We start from the raw sequence: 6,196 nt of genomic DNA, 5'->3' as shown, positions 1-6,196 counted from the left end.
GCAAATACATAAGGCTCCACCCAACAGTTTTGTGATACGTGGCGTGTAACTGTATGTCAATGATCAAGTTTGTTGCTGTGACCAAGAAACCACCAGCATGTTGACTGATACATCATCAGTTCCCAAATTGTCTTGGATGCCAAATATTTGAATTCAAAGTCAGAATCCAAGTGACATTTAAGAACAATACAATGCACGTCCAGCTTCTACATTTCCAAATGAGTCAGCTTCCCCAATTTCTGAGTAACAGGAAAATAGCCTGATAAGCATACATGTGCAGCGCAACCTCAAAAAGCCATAAAGCGAATGCTTGTGGCTTAAAGATCGAGCTCCCGCTCAAAACAACGCAGACAGGAGCAGTCTCTGTGGCGCAATAGGTCAGCGCAGTCGGCTGTTAACCGAAAGGATGGTGGTTCAAGTCCACCCAGGGACGTTAGATGCTTAAATAACCTGGAGTAAGCCAACTCTAGGGTTTATCATTCTGCAGGTAAATATAGAGCAGCCCAAAGATAACCCAAGTGGCCTTACCTATATCTGAAGGTACAGTTCTGAAAACCATGTACTGTACATATTAATCTTTACGGTCATTGGTATGCAGGTCACTTGATGTAATACAAGCAAATACTTAGGCCAGATAGAGACAAAAAGTGAGAGAAAAGAAAAAGAGACTAGCTGTCTAAAGGATAAGCAGTTGAGATAGTGTGAGTCTTTGAGAACTGTAAGTCATATAACTGATGTTGTCAGTTCATTTAAACTAATGAGGAAGAATTTGACAAATCAAAATCAAGTCCAGGAACTTATTCTTTCAAACATCACACCTGAGTCTCTCAAGTCCTGACCATTCCCTGACCAGGAATCGAACCCGGGCCGCGGCGGTGAGAGCGCAGAATCCTAGCCACTAGACCATCAGGGAGTCACATCTATCAAAGTTATCTTTGATAGATGTGAGTTTTCTTTTCACTTACTGGAATGACTCATATTGTTTTAGGCGAGGAATGGCGCCTGGCTAGAGCTTCAGAAGGCAGGACATGACAGATTACACATCTGTCACATAGTCAGTTTGTATTCTTAAATACCAAGTCTCTTGCGGTTCCTTGACTAGTCGGCCACCCCTGCTTTGCATCGCTCCAGGTATGTAGAAAAAAAATCTGTTATGCACCTTTGCATTGCGCTAAAATGTCAAAATTTGGACCTGAATCCAACAATAACATTACTTGACACTCACATACATTGGTTTTCAGTTAAAAATGTTGGTTAGGGGTTTAGTTACTGCTTGAATTGTTATTGAGATGGAGGCAGATGAAGTGTTTATGACCCATCAATGATGACAAAACGATACATCCACTGTCGGGGGTCTGCTTTAAAGGAAATGGTACTCTTTAAAACGTTAAACTAATGAGGAAGAATTTGACAAATCAACCAAAAACTTGCTCTTTTAAATCTGTATCTGTCAAGTCCTGACCATTCCCTGACCGGGAATTGAACCCCGGCCGCGGCAGTGAGGGCGCCAAATCCTAGCCATTAGACCATCAGGGAGTTACATCTATCAAATTTAATTTAACATATTGTTGGTTATATTGTTTTAGGCAAGAAATGGCGCATGGTGCAAAATGCAAAACTGCCTGTTTCGATTTAATTACATGGTAATAATACAAAAACAGAGGTGTAGTGATTACCTGGAAATGCTTCTGGTAGTTACTGTCAAACAACCATGAATCAGTGGTGGAAAATGCAAAACTGCTTGTTTCAATTTTATTACATGGTAATATTAGAATAACAGAGGTGCAGAGATTAGAGGTGCAGAGATTACCTGGAAATACTTACCATGAAATATGTCTTGTCCTTCACGTACGTAACGCTGTGCAATCTGACCAGCAGCTAAACACCTTCCACCATCAAGCACTGGCGACCGGGATCCTTGTAACACGTTTATTTGAGTAACAAAGGGTGAAACTGGGAGAAAACACAATGACCAGTTACTTAGATAGTAATGAGTCACAGATATTAAACAAAGATAATTGTAAAAACAATATAACTACACAACAGGCTAGCAAAAACGTAAGATGAAATAAAGAAACACGTAATGTATTGTTATACAGTGTACGTAGTATAACCTATGTTGGGTATCTAAATAAACTAAGATATACTTACATGTGGCATTACCCAAGATAAAAGTGGTAAACTAGCTTACTGAAGCATACCGTCAGTTAGGGCTGAACAATATTGTGTTTTAGCATTGACATCGCGATGTGCGCATGCGCGAAAGTCACATTGCAGGACGTTACGATGTTGACGTTAATACTTTTTTGCTGCTTGATAGAAAAGTAACCTTTCACCGTTTCTCCTTTACATGATTATTACCATCCGACCGTTCCCCTTTAAGACAGGTAGCCATGTAGGCAACGTGTGGATGTGACGTTAGTCCGACGGGGTTTGGTATGGGAAGTGAGGCTCTCCGTGTGTAGAAAAGTAGCCTACCGTTGGCAACAGCTGCCTCTGACACAGTGATGTCATAGTATTTGATGGGTAGTGAGTGACGCTACAGTAGTGGGGTTTTATGTTCTCCTCAAATACAAACTAAACCCCCTGATTAATGCAACATAATCACAACGTCTCCCGGCCATTTCCCACCGCAGAAAGCTGCAATCAGTCAGGCTAAAGCTAATATAGTTAGCTTAAAGAAACAAGCAGAAAGCTGCTACCAGCCAGGTTAAAGCTAAAATAGTTCGCTTAAAGAAACAAGCAGAAAGGCGCTACCAGCCAGGCTAAAGCTAAAATAGTTAGCTTAAAGAAACAAGCAGAAAGCTGCTACCAGCCGGTCTAAAGCTAATATAGTTAGCTTAAAGAAACAAGCAGAAAGCTGCTACCAGCCAGGCTAAAGCTAATACAACTAGCCAAAGAAACAAGAGGCATGCAGGTCTGGTCAGTTTATCAAACTGACGAGCTGGCCTCGCTAGTCGACCACAACCTGACATTTAGAGGAAGCAACATGCAGTCACTGTCATTCACGTTAGCCTGGATTGATTATTATATGAATACAATGGTGTCATGCTAGTCAACCAGAGTATTTCTACCTATTTTCCCTCTCCAAAATCACTTCAGAAGAGTAATGTTAGTCACAGCGCTTACTTGCTTTGGTGTTGTAAAGCATTAAAGTCTATCCCCAGATGAGGGACAACTCTGTCCGGCTCAGTTATGTAGCATGAAAGCTAGCATAAGCTTACTAGCATCCAGCCCGCTTCTAAATACTGTAAATACCTTTTAATTAGCTCAACACTTTTTAACAGTTAAACTGAAACACTGGCGCTGAGCTCCAGGTCCTGCAGACGCAGACGGTCCGCCGTCAGTGGGGCTCGGCCAGCAGGCAAACATCGCTAGAAAGCTCCGCTGCCGACCTCGACGTGATCTGATCTCCAGCGGGACATGGACAGTGTTGCCAGATCTCGAGAAACAAATAAGCAACCAGGTCTGTGAAAACAAGCCCAAAACAAGCGACTTTTTCTACGGAGCCCCCCTAGGATCCGGGAAGAGAAAATTAATAAACTGTGTCGATTGTAAAACCGTGGGTACAGATTGTCTATTTAAATCCATGTGGACAGATTTGGAAACAGTACAAACGGTTAATTATTTTTCTCCCCCTGAGCTTCAGGACAATAACCACAGGAGTTAAACCACCTTTTAACATTATTTAACGTTAGAAAACTGATGGGATATCAAATATAGACTGATGTACTAAGTACATTATATACACAGTAAACCTCTGTTAATTAAAATTTGCACACACGAATAAATATCATCCTGAATTCACAAATTATTTATTTATTATTGCAGGGAATGCAGAAGATTCCATTTTTAAATAACTACAACCCAGAAACATGAGAAATTATTGATAATCTGTGCAGCAATAAAGTGACTCCTGCTCTGATAAACAAATGAGTGAGTTAGAAAAGGCATAAATAAACTAAACTGGTTTAAAAACATTCCCAGTCAAAACCATTTGAACAGTTGAGACTGAAAACTTTAGCCTCATATACATACATACATATACACACATATATATACACCCATGCTAAAGTTGACTAAAAGAGGAATAAAAAAACATCTTTTGGAAATTGATCTTAATGCCTTAATTCAAAAAAATTATTGAAATCCAACCTTTAAGGACACCAATTATCTCTGTGAATGAATAATGTATCATGAATAAATAAACGTTCTTCCTTAAAGTACAGGGGGCATAAGTATACACTTCCCTATGTTAAATTCCTATACAGGCCCATTTTTGTTTTAAAGGCCAGTTATTTCATGGATCAGGATACTATGCATCCTGATAAAGTTCCCTTGGCCTTTGGAATTAAAATAACCCCCACATCAACACATACCCTTCACCATCCCTAGAGATCTGCATGGGGAACCTTCCATAAAATTATCTCTCAATGTAAATCACACCAGCTATCAGTCTAACTGAAATGAAACCATGCTAATCTCTATTTATGCATAGTATCCTGATCCATGAAATAACTGGCCTTTAAAAAAAGGGCCTCTATGGAAATTTAACATAAGGGTGTGTATACTTATGCCCCCTGTATTTTAAGGAAGAACATTTATTTATTAACAATACATTATTAATTCAAAAGGAAATTGGTGTCCTTAAAAGGTTGGATTTTCCTACATTTGTTTTAATTAAGGCATTAAGATCCATTTCCAAAAGATTCCTCTTTTTAATCAACTTTAGCATGGGTGTGTAAACTTTCTTAAGCCACTGTGTATATAGAATAACACCACCATTACTTTTCAAGTTGCTTCAGGTACCAAGGTGCAAAGTAAACAATGATTAATAATTTGAATGAAAATATGTGAAAATATCTTAAATATCCTGAAACATTCAACATGTTTTAGTTCCACATCCAGACATTTGTGATGGCCTACATTCAAACAAGAATATAATAAAACCATATAAATAATGAAAACAAACATAACAAAAACTTGAAATAAGAATGTAACTATCCTCTATTTTAGTTGAGGAGGTGTGGTGACCCAAAGAGGGCCAATCAAAGTAAAATTTCAAAGTGGCATATGAGCTTAAGATGCCACAGGACAGGTACAGAGTTTCACTCTCTGTAGAACATGGTCATGTTCTGATGTCTTTGGGGAATTCCTCAGGTGTATCTTCATACCTCCACTGCTGTCTCCTTCATGTGTAGAGGCCAGAACTTGTGCTGCAGAAAGAGAAGGTAAGATTTTCTAATGAGGGATACGGTCAAATTATACTTCAGCTATAACACTGGAAGATGGATACCTAGGATACCCTAAATGGATTAAATATTACAGTACTTTGAGGATTATCATCATTCATCAAAACAACTTTCCTTCTTAGCATCACATCCTGGCTCTAATAAAAAATGATACAGTAACAGTGCTTACCTTAATTAAAATCCATCTTCACTGTCTTCATCTACATCCATCTCCCTGCTCTCTGATGCTCCACTCAGAGAGTAAATGCGACTATTGAAGCGCTGGAACATCTCTTGGCTTGGGGCAAAGTCCTTGCAGCATATGCCTTGTCTTCTCAGTCCGTATTTTATGTGGAGTATGCTGCTGAGAGTTTCTTGACCCATTCGGTTCCTCAGTTGGGACTTGACCAGGCTCATCTGTGAGAACACTCGTTCTACGTCAGCATTGCTCAAAGGCATCGCAAGCAATGACAGAGAAAAGAGGGCAAGATTTTTGTAAGTGTGGTCTCCACTGCTGTCTTTGTAATTGAGCACTTCAACCCAAAAGGCCTCTGCCTGGCTATCTTCCTTGTTTGTCCATGGGTGATATGCAACAGCCTGATACTGTGTTTCAAGAACTGCAAGATCACCAGAGTAGAGCTTCAGCATTGAGACTGAGCTGAGCTGTGGTTTTGTTTGTGACAGGATGACAGTTGGACTGAACACAGCCATAGATTTCCATGTCTGGATGTTAGCTGGGAGTCTCTGTTGCACTTGTTTGCCCGCTTCGACCAAGAAGTCACGGCACCTGCTCTTTATATTTCTCTCAGCCGTGCTCTCCATTCTTGCCTCATCCAATGCCATCATGAAGGTGACCCCATAATTGACTGCACCCACAGGTAACAAAACACAAGGGTCCGTTATGTCGACTGAAAGCAGTTGTTCATCTGATGTGGGGACCATTCCAGGTCTCACCACTCTGGAGA

The 6,196-nt window shown here is 40.1% G+C and overlaps 1 non-coding gene across 1 annotated transcript; it reads left to right on the top strand.

Annotated features, from left to right (window-relative positions):
- The first annotated feature begins 359 nt into the window (after positions 1-359).
- Positions 360-433, top strand: trnan-guu (transfer RNA asparagine (anticodon GUU)). Its single transcript has one exon. It is a non-coding gene; the product is annotated as a tRNA-Asn (tRNA).
- Positions 434-6,196: the final 5,763 nt, after the last annotated feature.

The sequence above is a fragment of the Etheostoma spectabile genome, unplaced genomic scaffold (genome assembly GCF_008692095.1).
Source record: "Etheostoma spectabile isolate EspeVRDwgs_2016 unplaced genomic scaffold, UIUC_Espe_1.0 scaffold00001599, whole genome shotgun sequence".
Lineage (NCBI taxonomy): Eukaryota > Metazoa > Chordata > Actinopteri > Perciformes > Percidae > Etheostoma > Etheostoma spectabile.
Note: the sequence above shows the minus strand (reverse complement) of the source record. Positions and strands in the feature narration are given on the sequence as shown.